At 53.3% G+C, this 17468-nt stretch overlaps 1 pseudogene; it reads right to left on the reverse strand.

Moving 5' to 3' along the window:
• Nucleotides 1–7905: 7905 nt before the first annotated feature.
• On the reverse strand, nt 7906–16676 carry LOC103661988 (annotated as a pseudogene).
• Between the last annotated feature and the right edge of the window lie 792 nt (nt 16677–17468).

Below are 17468 nucleotides of genomic sequence, written 5' to 3' on the forward strand. Positions count from 1 at the left end.
AGTGTCTGCTAGTGGGTCAGAGGACCCCCGCCCAGAGAAGCAAAGGATGTTCCTCTTCCTCTGGAGCTGGGGAAGGCAGCCACAATCCTGGGACAGCACCTGGTCCAGGCATGTGTTCTTTCTGAAGCCCCCGCATTGAGTGGGCATTGCTGTGCCTGAGAAAGCCCCCTCAGCCCTAGATTAGGAGCAGTAAGGGGCTGTCTCTGGCCCTGGCCCAGGATCACAACTCAAAACCATCCTGTGAGAGGGAGGACGGGTCTCCTTCAAGAGCCAGGCAGGGGCCTAGCCCCTCTCTCCACCTCCAGGGTCCAGGAGGCCTGGGATCCTGCAAGAGTTCTTCACTCGAGGAGGAGTCATGGACAGCCTGTGTGTCTCTTCACCCCAGCAAGTGAAAGAACCAAGCCCCAACGCTCAGTTTCCAAGAGAAGCAGAATTTCCATGTACTCTTCAAGTCCAGATTCACTGTGTGCTGCAAGGATGACTGCATCTCGCCACCAGGTAAGTGGGAGCAGGGGAAGGGCTGTCTAGGCCTGGGGACAGCCTCCTCCCCTCTTATGTGGCCTTGGGCGACCCCAGGGAAAGCGTTCCTTGTTCTCCTTCCCTCAGAGGGAGGAGCTGGCTTCATTCTGCTTGGGCCCGCACCTCATCCTCACTGCTGTGGAAGAGTCACACACTGGAATCTGGTGTCAGGAGTGTGGTCTGCCACTGCTCCTAGGCTCCCAGCCAGGGGCCTGGTGGCTGCATGGAAGGGCTAGATTGCTTTTGGGGGCGGGGGGATACTCACTGGCGACGCCACTCACCATCCTCCACTGCACTCTGCAATCCAGGCTCTGAGCCCAGTGTTCGGTCAATCACCAGCACCCCACATGTTCCTGCCATGGGAGGGATCATTCAGCATCACCCCATTGCACAGAGGAGGAGAGCAAGGCCCAGACAGGGGAGGCAAATGGCTCCAGTCACAGGGCTGGTCAGCAGAGGAGCTGGAAGGCCAGCCCTCCCAAGCCCCTGCTTGTCCAGCCACAGACTCCCTGAGCCGAAAGTGAGCCCTCCCCTGCCTGCCCAGTCCCACTGGCCCCTGAGTTTGATGATGGCCTGTTCTTCTTGGCCCTGAAGGTGTTGCTGGCCAACTAGGAGGGGGAGTCCAGCTGGCAGGACAGGCTATAGCTACAGGACAGAGTGACACGTCTGAGGTAGCAAGAGCCACACTCTAGTCTCGCTCCCAGAGCCTGCCGGGAGCGGGAATCTGGGTGTCCTAGGGCCAGCACGCAACAGGTGTGCTGACCAGAGAACCATGGCCCCCAGGGAGAGTCCACTCTGCCCTCTCCCCACTCCTGCCTGGCCACACCTCTCCTCACCGTGGGGCTCCAGGACCCGGAACCAGGCCCCATAGGGCTGCTCAGGCTCCAGCTTGTAATGATTTTGCAGCCCCTGGAGCAGCTGGATGTCCTGAGGCTGGAAGGAAGACTGGCTACAGACAAGGACTGGGTTGGGGAGGATGTGGGGCCTCGTTGGGGGGCAGGATGGGGCAGGGGCTCAGTCCTAGGGCCCTTGCTCTTGTCTAAAAAGGGCTGAAATCCCTGAATGCCCACGGGGTCGCTCGTTACATAACAACCCCCTCACACTTGGGCATCCTGGTGGCGGGCCCCTCCTCTCCCGCCCCTCGGGCCTCCTTCCTGCCCCTCTGACTCCAGCCAGGGCTCTGGCCAGGGACAGGTTAGACCTCTGTCTGGGGTCCTGCCAGGAAGATGTGGCAGAAGGAGGAGAGGAGAAGGGGAAGGGGCTGAATGATCTCCCTGCCCTGAGTCAGCCTCCACTGCTGCCGCTAGGTCCTCTGGCCCAGCCATGCACTTCGCTGGACCCTGGGAGGGAGTCTGCATTCCAGGCCAGCTGGGTGGGGGGTATCCAGTGACCTTCACATCCCCAGATGTCCAACCCACCTGGCCTGGCGCCTTGAGGCTTGCCGCCCCAGGGTGGACATGGTTCTGGGGCTCAGCAGACTTTGGGGCCACAGAGCAGTTGGCGGTGTTGAGGGAACATGCGGAACTGGTCAGGTGTGGAGCCATCGGTCTCGTGCACATCAGCCGCAGGGCTGGGTCAGGGCACAGGGGCTGTGGGCAGGTCCCCAGTGCACACCTGGCCTGCCACACCCGGCTGGCCCTCTCGGTGGAGAGGCCTGTGTGACTGGTTCACCTGTCCTCCACCTACCCTGGAGGACTGGTCACTGTCATGCATTTCCATGTCCAACCCTCAGGGACAGTTGGGAACCTGAGGTCAAGAGAGGCAGGGACTGGCCTAAGACAAATGAGGGGTGCAGAGTCCAAGAAGCAGGGCTGCTCTCCAGTCCTAGGCCAGCCTGAACCCTCCCATGAGGTTCACGTTAGGGGTGAGAGCCCCTAAGATCCTTGGAATAGTTTCCCACCTCGTCCCTTGTGAGGACACAACCTTGGGCTTCCCTGGCACGTAGAGGCATGTGCACCTGCGTGCACACACACACACACACACACACACACACACACACACACACCGCACTCTGACTGCACAGCTGGGGGACAGAAGGGAAGGACACCCTGGGAGGGGGGGTGGGTGACGAGGAAAGAAGAAAGAGGTCAGAGACAGCTGGGCCACGGAGCAGGGACATCAGGACTCCGGGCAATAACCCAGATCCATAGCATGGGGAGGGGAGACACACCGGGCTGATAGTGAGGGGGTCCCCAAGGGGTCCAGGCGGATTGTCAGGGCACTGGGAGAGGAAGGGTCAGGGTCCAGTGTCCACCACCACCCTCGGCACCTGGAAGTAAGAAGAGACCCCCCAAGTCTGGACAGGTCTACAGCACAAAGGCCTCAGCTTACTCTTCTGTCAATTGGGCTGTAGAGGGGGGAGTACCTAGGGTCCCACAGGCTTGTAGAAGAGCCTGCTGGCCTTGGATCTTCATCCCTAACCCACTGTGTTCCCAGTCCTGGGAAAATGCTTTGTACTCCCATGAGGTCCTTCTGAGCAGAGGGCAGCCTGGGGGCTTGGGGGGCTGAGGACCTGGGTATGCAGAACGTGGCACAGCACTGGACTACTGGTCTGGGGACCATGGTCAAGACCCTCCTTGTTGCAGCCTCAGGGTCCCCATTTGGAAGAGGTTCCAGAGTCAGTGCTCTGGCCAGGGTGAGGAGACTTTAGAAAGGAACCGAGCACCAGGACAGGAGAGGGAAACGGGGACAAGGGAGGCTTCTGAGGTTTCTCACATCACCCCCAAAGCCCAAGGTCCTGCTCCTTGGAGAGACACGGAAACAGAGAGACAGAGACAGAGACAGAGAATGAACACAGAAGAGAGGGAACCAGGAGAAGTCACAGACTTTCCTCAATCAGCTTGGAAATGACATCCCATCATTTTGCCCCATTCTATTACTGATAGCAGAGTTACACAGGCCATCCACCCGGGAAGGGAGGGGATTCCACAGGGATGTGTGACCAGGATTCAGGAATGCCGGGAACCACTGTGGGGACTGCCCAGCACATGGGCGCAGACGAGGCCCTGGGCCTGAGCCTAAACCTAGTGGAGCCCCTGGAAGTCTATGTCGCAAGGGGACAAGGTTGGAATCAGTTCATTGCAAGGTTCCCATGGGGGCTGGGAGACAGGCAGGAGAGGGTTGGCTTTGCTGGACCCCAGAGCAGACCCGGGACCCTCTGAGCTGTGTTCCATGCCCCGCCCAGCCTCTGGTTCATCCTTGCATTGCCCAGTGTGTGCCCCAGCCTCCTGTGACAGCGGGCATAGAACAGATCCAGAGGTTCTACCCCTGATGGATCCCTAGAAATAGAAGCCAGACACCCCACTGTGCAGACGAGGAGCCTGGGGAGGCGCTGAGAGGCACAGGGTCTGTGCAGGGTCACTGCTCTGGGCATGAGCAGGAGCCCGATCTGAACCCAGCTCTATGTCCTCACAGCGGGAACACCAGCTGCACCCAGGCCTCCTGGGGGCTGTGCGTGGCTGTGTGGGTGTCACTCCATGGATGGGGCATGAGGTGGAGGGTGAGCATTGAGCAGCTTGGAGAAGGGAGCCCTTGGAGGCTCTTGTGTGAGGAGGAAGTTGCATAAGGGGACCCCAGACAGTGGTGACCTCACTTCCCTGACAACGGAATTTGGAACCTCGGTAACCAGGCACCCACATTCCAGAGACAGCCCCCTACCCGGCTCATTTCGTTGGAGATCCTTGAACAAGAACGCGTTTGTGTTTGCATCCCAAAGTCCAGAGGCTGCAGGCTGAGGAAATGCACCCTGCAAACATTTTCCCTCACTTTGGATGTCGTGTCAGGGTTCCCTGACGCCTCTGGCCATTCGGCAGGAAGGACCAAAAGGTGACACCTGGAGGCCCAGAGCTGGCCAGCCCGGCCCCACACCGCTCTGATCGGACCTGTGCAGCCCCAGGTCCATTCCTCATGTACATGTGTGTGTGTGTGTGTGTGTGTGTAAAAAGGGCTCATGTAGGGTGGGGCCACCCTGAGCGGGTGCAGGCTGATGAGGGGTCAGATGCCTGATAGTTGGGTCATGTTCACACCCCAGGTCAAGGCTGGCTGGGTGGGACGGGGTGTGCTGGGGCTGTGCCCTTCTGCCCAGAGTTTATCCTGAGAGTCCTGCAGGTATGGGGACTGTCCTGGGGGCAGGGCTGTGCACACACAGTTCTGGGCCTGATCTGGGAGCAGCAGGGGGAGTGGGCAAGAGGACAGTGAGGATGGCCGGGCAGGGCTGTGATGGCTCTGGTCCAGCTACCGGTCCCTGTCTTTGCAGAGTGCCACAGAGGACAAAGGTAAGAGGCTGACGGACACCCACTCCATCTCCCTGACAGACGGAGTGACTGCAGAGAGCTCTCCAGGAGCAGGTGCTGGGGATTGCCTGGGGAAGTCCTCTGACACCACCCAGACCACTGCCCATGGTGGGCCTTCGCTGGACTCTGGTCTGGGAGCTGGAGCCCACAGAGGCCGAGCCTGAGGGGGAGAAGGCTGGGGCTGGGTGTATGTGGGTGTGTGCACATGGGTCGGTGCTGGATCACGCATGGAGGAGCCCCCAGAGGCTGGTGTGGGGCCAGAAGCAAAGGCTGAACTCAGAGCACCCAGCTGGTGGACTGTAGTCAGGGAAGGCATCCCAGTGAGGCTTCCTTCCTGGCTGCCTCTTCTCTGGGAGGCCCTGGGCTGGGTTCTGTCTCTGCAAAGGCACAAGGACAGGCAGGCACGTACGTGGGTGAGCTTTTCTCCTCTCACAAGTGTGAACCCATCTGATGCCTCAGAGCTGCCTCCAACTGCCCCTTTCACGGATTTGGAGGAGCCCTGTGCAGGAGCGGGAGCCAGCGCACCCCCAGAGCCGGAGGACAGTCCAACTGTTGCTAGGAGGGCCACCTGCAGCAGCTGCTCAGCATCAGCAGCTCTGGAGGGAGAGGTGGTGTCCAGAGTGACTCCTGCAGGAGACCGGGAGCCAGCAACTGACCTCACACCTGTGCAGAGAGAAATGAGGTGGGAGAGCCTGAAAACCTGCAGGAAGTGCCGGAGCCTCTGCTGGGAGAGATGCCACCAGAGGAGGGACAGCCTGAGCCTCTGCAGGGAGATAGGCCACCAGAGGAGGGAGAGCCTGAACTCCTGCAGGGAGAGCCTGAGCCTCTGCAGGGAGAGATGTCACCAGAGGAGGGAGAGCCTGAATCTCTGCAGGGAAAGCCCGATCCCGACGCACCCCCCTCCCCAGACAGTTTCATCCCCCCCCCCATGTTCTTTTCTCTGGTATAGTAACTTATTTTATCTTTTTTTTTTTTTAAGATTTTTATTTATTTATTTGACAGAGATAGAGACAGCCAGCGAGAGAGGGAACACAAGCAGGGGGAGTGGGAGAGGAAGAAGCAGGCTCATAGCGGAGGAGCCTGATGTGGGGCTCGATCCCATAAGGCCGGGATCACACCCTGAGCCGAAGGCAGACGCTTAACCACTGTGCCACCCAGGCGCCCCTATTTTATCTTTTCATGTTCTATATACTGTATATTATTTGTTTTAAATAAAATTATTTGTTTTCGATTGACCAAATCATGAGCATTAAGTACATTTCCAACGCTCTGCCACCACACCACAGAACACTGCTGCAGAATATCTCATTCCCCAAAAGAATCCCTGAATCAGGAGCCCTCCCTGACCATTTTTCCTCCAGCCCACACCCTGGAACCCCCTAAGCTGCTTTCTCTCTCTGTTCCTTTACCTATTTTGGATGTTTCTGTAAGTGGAATCACGCAATAGGGACCTTTGTGTCTGCCCACCTATTTTCAAAGGGGACTCGTTTTTTTTGTGTTTATTTGACTAGAATTTCCCTTACTCGATGTTGAAATCCCCGATGGATTACAGATGAGAGGTAATCACAAAAGCCTCTTTAGGAATTATGGGCACAATCTTGGGGCCAAGGCCCCTGTTACTGCTGGGACACCACAGCCTGGCCCCAGACAGGACATGGCTGGTTCCTCCTGTGGCCCACCCAGAAACCAGGGAAATGCAGAAAGCTGGAAGACATACCACAAAGGGCAAAATTATTGCTCACAACCCAAAGCCAGAGAAAGGTTTCCCATGCTTCTGGTCCAAACCATGACCCAAGTCACTGGGTTCCACAGGGACAGAGGCCAAACACATGCAAGTCCAAGGGGGAGGATAGGCATTCGGGGAGTACATGTCAGAGACGCGGGGACCTCCGGGGGAAGGACTCCAGCAAAGGAAACCCCATGGAGGCAGCGCTGGTCACCCTCAGACCAGCAGCAGTTGTCTAGTCTGGGGACCAGCAGCCCTGGGGAGAACGTGAGGAAGCGGAGGTCCCCTGCAGGGCTTCAGGCCTGTGTTCTTTGTCAGTGGCTGGCAGAAGAGGGGGCACCACTGATGCAGGAGAGAGCACTCCACAGAGAGGAGGGGGCAGGCGCTCCCCCAGTGGCTGGTGCACTTGGGCGGGCTGAGGGGTATCAGCGGACAGCAGTCCCTCAGCTGGGCCCCCTCCTCAGGCCCACCACAAGCCTGTCTGGATGGCCTTTGTCCCCCAAACACAAAGTCTGGCCCAGGAACTCTTCCTCAAAACCCGACTCCCAATCGTTTATACTCAGCTCAAGTGACAAGAAACAGCCAATAGTTTAGGTGGTGTTGGGCACACAGAAACATTTGTTTTTCTAGCCCATGCTGTAACATTGCTGACATTTTTAAAGGTCTCAGGCTTTGATTCAAAAACGGTAGGATGCCGGGGACCCCAGACAGCTTTCTGGAAACCTGCCTCTGTGCCTTGCAGCCCTCCCATCCCACCAGCTCTGCTCAGAATCCCTCCAGGCCACAGACCCACAGTTTTGGGTCCTCAGATGGCCCAGACGACGTGCCTTCAAAAAGCGATCCATGCGGGGCAGCAGGACACAGTGAGGATTCCAGCAATCCCCCTCCCAGAAAGTGAAGGTACTGCTGGATGAGCTGTCTGACTAGGGATAGTCAGAGCTTCCAGGCCCTTCTTCCCTAAAGCTCCTCATCATTCAGCCTTTCTTCCAGTGATTCTGCTTGGTTTCTATTTGCCCCAACTGTTATCCATTGCCCTAGGCAGCAGAGACTCACATATGCCTTTAAATGTTTTGGACAGTGAATGCCCTCCAGTAGCCACCTCACTGCGGGAGAGCTGGTGGCAAGGAGGAAGTCACAGAGGACTCCAAGGGTCTGGACCTGGTGTTTCCCTCTCCTGAGATGGGGACACCCGTGGGAGGAGCAGGTGGCCAGCTGGTGTGGGGGGCAGGCACCTGAGGTGGGCAGAAAGGGTAGGTGAGGCCCGAGGCCCCGGGGTGTGTGTCTGGCATCTGGACTGAACAGGTTTTCAAAGCTGCAGATTGGCTGGGATCATATTCAGGCTGAGGAGGAAGATGAGGGGAGCAGAGGGGACTGAGGAGGCTCGGCTTAGACAGGAGAGGGCTGAGCCACTCCTTTGAGGGAAAAGTGGGTCAGGTCCAGACTCATAGGGACAGAGCTTGAGGCCACTGTGTTATGTGAAATAACCCAGGCCCTAAAGGACCAATACTGGAGGACCCCACTTGTGAGGGACGGAGAGCACTCCAGTTCATAGAGGTGGAAGGAGCTGCTGGGTGCTGGGGTTGGGGAGGGGGAATGGGGGGTTAGGGTCTCCTGGGTAGAGGTTCAGTTTGGGATAATGACGAAGTTATGATGGTTGGAGGTGGCATGTGCAGAATAGTGAATGTACTTATTGCCACTGAATTTTACACTTCAACGTGCTTAACGCTATCAGTTCTATGTCCATTACACCACAACGGGAAAGTAGTGAGTGAGAGGATGGGGCCATCGCCAGTCCCAGGAGGGCCCAGGAGCCAGGATCCTATATCTTAGTTCTCGCTCTCACGCTCTGCCCCTTACTGGTGACTGAGCTCACAGTAGGCACTCAGTAAATGCTTGCTAAGACGCAGTGCAGGCAGATGTTCCAGGGAGAGTCCACAAGCACAAGCCCTCCCGTGGGAAGTGAGGAATCCCAATAGGACGTGCATCCAGACGGAGCCAGTGCCCACGTTCCACAAACACCAGCACAGAAACAGCCATTTAAAAGCAAGGCAGGAACCGGGAATAACCCAGAAGCCTCCGTGCCCCTGCAAGCTGAGCTCGTGGCCATGGCCGAGGCCTCTGGTGGTCAGGGGACTGGGGTTCTGAGAGGTGGCTCTGCGCACCCCTGACCCTGAAGCCCCGTGGCCGCAGCGCGGCACGAGTACTGGGAGGGAAGACCCCACCAGGGCCTGTTCTAGCTCCACGGCTGCTGCAGGGCCGCTCCCAGCCCCACCAGGCGGTGTCTGTTTAGAACCAAGGAGAAAACTTTTTCCCTCAATTGTTCTTTTTAAAGATGGCTGCCCGGCATTGACACAGAAAAACATCTGACATAAAACTAGAGCCGTTCACAGCTGCAAATGACCCAGAAGTGATAAAAATGCACCGACCACAAAGAGAGGAACTTGTGCCCCCAGGCAGGCCTCCCGTGAGCCCGTGTGGTGGGAGCCCTGGACGCGCCGTGTGGGCAGTGCTGGGCTCCACAGTCTCCCTCAACGGGACAGAAGTAGGAACCTGCTCTGACAGCTCCGCTCAGAGCAGCACCCCCTGACCGAGACGGGGGCAGCCCCTCACGAGTTCCAGATGTCCTGGTCATTCTTGGGGTCAGCCCAAATATCAGCTTCTTCATGACCCGGGGCCAGCCCAGCAGCCACGGGTCTCACAGGTCCTCCGGGGACAGCACCGTGAAGGGCTTGTGGTCCAGCAGGTACCTGTTCAGGTGGCTCTCGTTGGGCCACACGGCCTCAATCCCACTGGCCTGGTCGACCATCATCACCTGCTGACAGGCCGAGGTCAGTCGGTGAACCTTCACCTCTGACCCCCCAAAAAAGGCCCCCATGTAGTAAAAGTTGCTCTGGTCCCTGGGGATGTACGCCTGGGACTGTGTCCAGTGCTTGTAGCTGAAGTTCTCGCGGGCCAACCCATAGAAACAGGGGTGCTGGGTGCCAAAGAGCGGGGACAGGATCTCCACGCCCATGTGGTCACAGAACTTCATGTCCATGTCTGCACACACCAGGTCAGCCACCTCCCGGAGGAATCGCTGCTCCCAGGAGCGGCTGACCATCGCCATGCGATGCATGGACAGATCCTCCCAGGGTGGGGCGCCAGGGACCTTGAGGACCACCACACTCTGGCTCTCCCGGAGTGGCACACGGGGCCGGCAGCTGGCTGGTCGGTGAAGACATAGTAGGTGACCCTGTGTCCACCATGAAGTGCTTCTCCGCCATTGGCAGGAACAGCTCCAAGAAGACCATGTAGCTACAGGGACAGGGGACAGGGCTGGAGGAGGGTCACTGCCAGAGGCTGGTGGCAGAACCCCAGAGCTGGGGGCCATGGACACGTGCACCTTCTTTACAGGGGCAGGCCCTGAGGTGCTTTAAGCAATAGCCACCTTCTGGTGTGTCCTGAGCAAATCTGCCAGTGGGGCCTCCCTACCTTCTGATCCCAGAGATGGGGGCCATCAGTACCCCATCGAACAACAGAGAGCTTGAGGCTTCCGAGGCTGGAAACACAGTCAGTATGCTGAAGCCAGGAACACTCCCCAAGTGCTGAGCTCTGGGGCATCCGAAGATGCCCTCCCCTGACTGAACCCCTGCAGGTCCTGTCCCCACCTGCCAGGAGTGGAGCACCTTTGGGCACAGCCCTTGTTTCTATGCCCTACAGACTGGGTAGAACCAGAAGGGCCAGCCACCTGCCCCACTTTACTTTGAGTGGGCTGTGGCTGGCCCCCACAGAGCTGTCTCTACCTCCTGTGGGGTCTTCCCTTGAAGGCTACTGGGCATCCTGCTGACAAGGTCCTCGGTCAACCTCTGGTATTCCTAGGAGGGGTCACCTTGAACTCCCCTATCTCAGGAATCAGGTGCAGCCTGGGGGCAGGGAAGGGGAAACAGGACCCCTGGAAGAAGACAGGGCTTGCTTAGGCCCCAGCCTTGAATCCAAGGGTGTAAGCCTCTGGGTCCAAGTCTGTATCTCCCTGGTCCCAAGAAGTCAGAAGTCTTGTCCAACTCAACTCATGTGGCTGGTCTCCCATGGAGAGGACTACCTGCTACCTACCATGGGAACAGCAACTCCCTACCATGGGGACAGCAGCTCCCCCATCATCAGCAAGTATGGTGAGCACCCCAAGACTGATTATTTTGCTCAGGCACCAGGTAGGGCTACTTCCCTGTACCTTCCCCATACCTGGTAGGTTAATAAATTGCTCACACAGGAAAGGCAGGGACTACACTTAAAGAGGGGACAACTACACACACCCCTCAGGGGGCAAGTCCGGGCCCAGCCAATGCGGGAGAAGACAGACATGAAGCAGGGAGAGAGAAGAGTGGTCCTGGCAGAGGGCACAATGAATGCAAAGGCTTAGAGTCAGGCCTGAGGCACATGTGGGACAACCACACACCTGGGGGCCTATGAGGGGCTGGGGGCTGTGATGGGAGAGGTGAGGCTGGAGAAGACAGGCAGGTGGGGAGCAGACCACAGAGAGGTTCACAGGTTATGTTCCAAAAAGATCACTCTGGTTACTGGAGGAGAATGGGCTCTGTGCAGTGCTGGACAGGGAGACCCTAACCCTCAGACCTAACCCTAACCCAACCATAACCCTAACCCCTAACTCTCTAACCTCTAACCCCTAACCCTTTGTCTTTAACTCTAACTAACCTTAACTCTTTACCCTTAATTTTATTCCTTACCCTGAAAATATATCTATCCCTACCCCTCCAGCCCCAATCTCTGAATAATCCTTTCTGTAGTCCCAGCCAATGCTCTTTAAACCACTAACACCAACCCAAATCAAATCATCTCAAAATCAGCAAAATACATTCCTATAACTTTTATAAAACAGATACACGAAACCCCATCAGAATAACTTCTATATGAAACCAAGAGGACATAAGTGTATTGTGTACCATCAGCAAGTGTCTTTTAACCAAAACTTCAAAGGTTATTCAACATAGTGAATCCAAGCAATGTTATATGCCACGATATTTTTTTACATAAAAACATGTGGTTATGTTAATTGATGCAGAAAAGTTTCTAACCAAAACCCAATGTCAGTTCATGATTAAACACTCAAGAAAGTAGGACAAAGGGTAATTTGTTCAATATACCTACAGCAAAGATATGCTCAATTGTGAAGATTGACAACTCTACTCTGAAATCACAAACAAAGCCAGGATTCTAGCTTTTACCTCTTGCTCAATAATGTGCTGAAAGTTCTACCCAGAAAAACGAGGCAAGAAAAAAGGCATCCACGTGTGAAAGGCAACAATAGAACTATGTTTATTCAGAGAGCAGAGATGATAACATCTTATATAGAAAGCTTCCTAAAGAGTCACCAAAAGTGACTACAGCTAGTCACCTAATTCAGCGAAGTCACAGGGCAAAATATCAATACACAAAATCTCTCTTCGCTGGGGGCGCCTGGGTGGCTCAGTCGTTAAGCGTCTGCCTTCGGCTCAGGGCGTGATCCTGGCATTCCGGGATCGAGTACCACATCGGGCTCCTCCGCTGGGAGCCTGCTTCTTCCTCTCCCACTCCCCCTGCTTGTGTTCCCTCTCTCGCTGGCTATCTCTCTCATCTGTCAAATAAATAAATAAAAATTAAAAAAAAAATTAAAAAAAAAATCTCTCTTCTCTGTATACACTAGCAATGAATCATCCAAAAAGGAATTTAAGAGAACAATTCCACTTTCGGTAACATCAACATTGACAACATACTTAGGAATAAATGTAATTAAGGTGCAAGTCTTGTACATTGAAAATTACAGAACACTGCTGATTGAAATTAAAGAAAACCTAAATAACCTAATAATTGTGAAGACACCCCATGGTGAGGAAAAGACGTACTATTGATAAGGCGGCAATAGTACACAATGCAAAGTGCAGATTCAGTGTTTTTCCCAGGAAAATTCAGAGAGGCCTCTGGAAGGAAACACATAAACTAATCTAAGGTCGTATGGAAAATCAAGGACCACAAGATAGCCAAAACTATCTTGAAAAAGAAAATCAAAGATGGAAGCTCATACCTCCCGATTTCAAATTTTAATACAAATCAACAGTAAGTATTATGCTAAGTGAAATAAGTCAAGCAGAGAAAGACAATTATCATCTGGTTTCACTCCTATGAGGAACATAAGGAATAGCATGGAGGACCACAAGGGAAGGGAGGGAAAACCGAAGAAGTCAGAGAGGGAAACAAACCATGAGAGACTCTGGACTCCGGGAAACAAATTGAGGGTTACAGAAGGAAGGGGGGGTAGGGGGAATGGGGTAACCGGGTGATGGGTATTAACGAGGGCACGTGGTGATGAGCACTGGGTGTTATACGCCAACTAATGAATCGTTGAACACTACATCAAAAACTAATGTACCATACGCTGGCTAATTGAACATAATAAAAAAAAAGGCAACAGCAAATAAAACATTGTGATACTGTCATAAAGGTATGAACACAAATCAGTTGGATTTAACTGATAGCCCAGAAATAAACCCCTTCATCTATGGTCAGCTGAATTTTGACATGGGTGGACAAAATTACATTGAGGAGAGAATGGTCTTTTCAATGAAAGGTGCTAAACAATTAGTTATCCATGTGCAGAGGATTGAAACTGGACACTTACTCACACCACGTATAAACATTAACTCAAAATAAGTGAAAGGCTTAAATATAAGAGATAAAATTATAAACTCTAGAAGAAATAAATGGGGATAAATCTTCATGACCTTGGATTTAGCAATGCTTTTAGATCTGACACCACATCACAGGCGAGGAAAGAAAACATAGAGAAATTTAATTTCTTCAAAATTAGAAACCTTTGTGCATTAAAGATAGCCCACAGGATGGAAGAAAATATTGCAAATTATTTAGCTGGCAAGAGTCTGTTATCCAGAATATACAAAGTGCTTTTACAACTCATTAACAAAGGACAACAAAATTTTAAAAATGGACAAGGGACTTGGATAAACGGTTCTCCAGAGAAGACATAAAAATGATCAATAACACACGAAAAGATGTTAAACGTCATTAGTCAGTGTTACATGCAGATTTAGACCACAGTGACATACCCTTTTACACACACTAGAATCAGTATAATCAAGAAAACAAAATAACAGATGTTGGCAAGGGTGTTGAAAAACTGGAACCTTTAACCTTGTTTGGGAAATGCACAATGGTGGTGCAGCCTATATGTAAAATAGTTTGCATTTCCTCAAAAAGACAAAAATAGGATTGTCATACAGTTCAACCATTCTACTCCTGGAACTGAAAACAGTTGTTCAAAGAAAACCAACAACATGCACACAAATACCCATAGCAGCATTTTTCACAATAACCAAAAGGTGGATGCAACCCAAGTGTCCATCAACGAATGGATACACAAAATGGGGTAGATCCATAAATGGCAATATTGTTATGCCATATAAAGGAATAAAGTAAAATCGTGCATCTGTGGAAAACAATATGATGGCTCTTCAAAAAATTTAACACAGAATTCCGCTTCAGCATATGTACCCAAAAGAATTGAAAGCAAAGACTTGAGCAGGTATTCATGTTCCCTTATACAGACAGCATTTTTCAAAACAGCCAAAAGGAGGAAGCAACCCAGTGTCCACTGACAGATGAATGGATAAACAAAATGTGGTATACACACAATGGAACATGATTCAGCCTTAAAAATGAAGGGAGTTCTGACACAGGCTACAGCACGGCTTGAACCTGGAAGTCATTTCGCTGAGTGAAATCAGCCAGTCACAGGACAGATACCGTATGATTCCACTTACGTGAAGTATCCAGAGATGCAAAGTAGAATGTGGCAGCAGGGCCAAGGGCAAAGGGGAGTTAGTGTTTAACGCATACAGAGTCTCCCTCAGGGAGAGTGAAAAAGTTCTAGAGAATGATGTACAACCGTGGGAACTCAGCTAAGGCCATAGAACTGTGTACCTGACATGTTTTCAGTGGTAGATGTTATTTATGTGAATGAAGGACTGATACATGTCACAGCATGGATGGACATTGAAAACAGCCCCAGTGACAGAAGCCAGACAGAAAAAGCCACTCAGATTAGAACCATCTTGCTTAAATCTGTCAAAGTTACCCAAATAAGGGAAAGTCTCGGAAGCAGTTCCAGAAAAAGAAAGCTAGATCAGAATGGAGAAAGACATCTCAGACAGTCGGGCAGGTGGTGACAGTTGAGGTGGGCCGGTGGTCTGGGTTATAATGTGGAAACCGCAATGATTTCCTCACTTGGGGTTATGTGGTGGTTCCACGGGAGTGTCCCTGTTTTGGGTAAAACACACCGAAGTATCCCGTGTGAAGTGGCAAATGGGGTAAGGAAATGACATTTGTGCTGCAGCGACAAGTTTACCGCACGCTTCAGATCTCTACAGAGGAAATCGCTCTCCCAAACAACCAGGTCAGCACCACTCCAGAGAAGCAGAGACGACATCAAACTTGGCGATGGAGGCCAAGCCCTCCCAGATTCGGTTCACCCAGCGTGGAGAGGCCACTCGCCCTTGCGGGAGGCCACATGTTAGCGGGAGACTCATGGCAGGATTCTATCGGTGGCCCCTGTTTCTCGGGTGCAGAAGCGGCGGGATTTGGAATTCCAATTTTCCACAATGCTGCACCGAAAAATGGCTGGAACTGTGAACATGCATGCAGGGAAACCTCAGCAAAGTGGCCTGGGGATGCCGGAGGGGAGTCTGGAAGGGGAGGCCGACCCCTCGGTGTCAGCTACAGACCCAACAGCGAACCCTCCGCAGGGCAGACCCATCAGCTACAGGCCCCAAAGCGCAAGATGAACGCTTCGTTTCCTCCACGAAATCCACCACCCCTGCAGCCCAGCCAGTGAGAAACCTCCATCACCCCCCGAACCCCTGCTTTCCTCCGGTGGACTTGCCTGCAAAACAACCCTCCCAACTTCCTCCCCCTCCTCCTAGAAATAACGTCCCTTTCCTTTGTTTCTCGCACTTGCCTGTGATGTGGCGGTAGCTTACAGGTCCCAGATGGCAATTCTCTGCTAGTCCCAAAACCCATTCTTGCTGGTAAAATAACCAGCAGTTTTCGTTCAAGGTTAACAGAATTGAGAAATTCAGTCAACTTGCAGGATACGAAATCAACATCAAAAATCACCTGCGTTTCTACGCCCCAGCGGGGGGGAGACAAATTCAGAGACCGACCTCATCCGCACGTCCATCCAAAAGAACAAGATGCCTAGGAGTACATGTAGCCAAGGAGGTGACGGACCTGTTCTCCGAAACCTGTAGGACACTGACGACAGACATCGAGGGAGACACGCGGAGATGGGAAGAGACTCTGCGCTCATGGAAGAACCGATCCTGTGAAAATACCTCCTCTCCCCAAAGCCGTCTACAGAGTCCCCGCTGCCGCTACCGAACTTCCAGCGGCGTCCTCACAGACGCGGAGCCGACAACCCTGAGGCGGGTGTGGACGCAGGGAAGACCCCGCAGGGCGGAGGCTGAGGGAACACGAGCACCCTGGCAGGCGGCTGCTCCCTGACCGCAGACTGCCTGAGAAACCCCAGGAACCGAATTCGTGTCCGCATAAACACAGAGGCGGGACAGCAGACCCGCGGAGCGGATCCGAGACCAGAAAGGGAAGACCCGACAGCCCCGCGCGCAGCACCGCGCGGGACCCCACGTCACCGCAAAGTCAAGGAAACCCAGCGGTCTACACAGTGCGCCCTTCCTCCGCGGGGTCCTGTGAGCACGGACCCCCTCAGCAGTCCCCGCTCAGGCGGCTTCTCCTCACCTTCTCCCCCTGGGGCGGGTCCTGAGGCCGGGCTCTCCTCGGTGTACACACGGACCCACATCCGCCACTGCAGGTCCTGTCAGTGTGGACGCGACCCCACGTCCCCCCAAACCTCCACAGTGCACCCTTCCTCCGCGGGGTCCTGTGAACACGGACCCCCTCAGCAGTCCTGGCTCAGGAGGCTTCTCCTCACTTTCTTCTCCAGCGTGATGGTGGTGGTGGTGGGGGGGGTGTCCCGAGGAGGCCTGGCTCCTGTCGGTGTGGACGCGGCCCCACGTCCTCCCCAGCGGGTCCTGTCACCACGGTCCCAGCCCCATATCCTACCCCAGGCCTCCACAGAGGGTCCTGAGTAGGTCCGACTCCGGCGCCCCCTGCGGGCGGTGGAGGCAGTGCAGGATGCGGTGCGCTCAGTTCAGTGGAGACACCTGTCACCGCCCCGGGTCTAGCCCAATTTTGGAAATTCAGACTGGAATCGAGCCCAATATCCCCTGACATCTCCAGAAATAGGAAAAATCAATTGGGAGCTATATGGAATTAAATCAAATGCAGGTAGAAACTTTACAACTTCTACCAAAATTCATTCAAAATTGTAGATAAATTTAAAATGCAAAACTATCAAAATATCAAAAAGAAAACATAAAGGAAAATCTACATGACCTTGGGTTTGGTGAGGAGTTTTAACACACAACACCAAAGGCCAGTCCACAAGTGAAGAAAATTGATAACATGAACTTCCTAAAATTAAAACTTCTCTGTGAAAGACCTTGCTCAGAAAACTAAAAGACAATCCACACACGGGGAGAAAATATTCACAAAACACATATCTGGTAAAGGATCTGCATTCAAAATATACAAACACTCTCAGAACTCAACAAAAAGGAAATAACTTAATCGATAATGGATAAATATCTGAACAAATGCTTGGAGAAAGAAGACATACCAATACAAAATAAGCATGCAAAAATATGCTCGACATTCTCTATCATTAGGAAATTACAAATTTAAACAGCAGTGAGATAATGCTGCACGCCTTTTAGAAATGCTAAACTCCAAAAAATGAGAATACCAATTGTTGGAAGGTGGCAAATGACACGAATGCTCCTTCCCACTGGGGGAAATGCTCCCTGTGGCCA

This window comes from Ursus maritimus, unplaced genomic scaffold (assembly GCF_017311325.1).
Source record: "Ursus maritimus isolate PB19 unplaced genomic scaffold, ASM1731132v1 scaffold_7, whole genome shotgun sequence".
Classification (NCBI taxonomy): domain Eukaryota; kingdom Metazoa; phylum Chordata; class Mammalia; order Carnivora; family Ursidae; genus Ursus; species Ursus maritimus.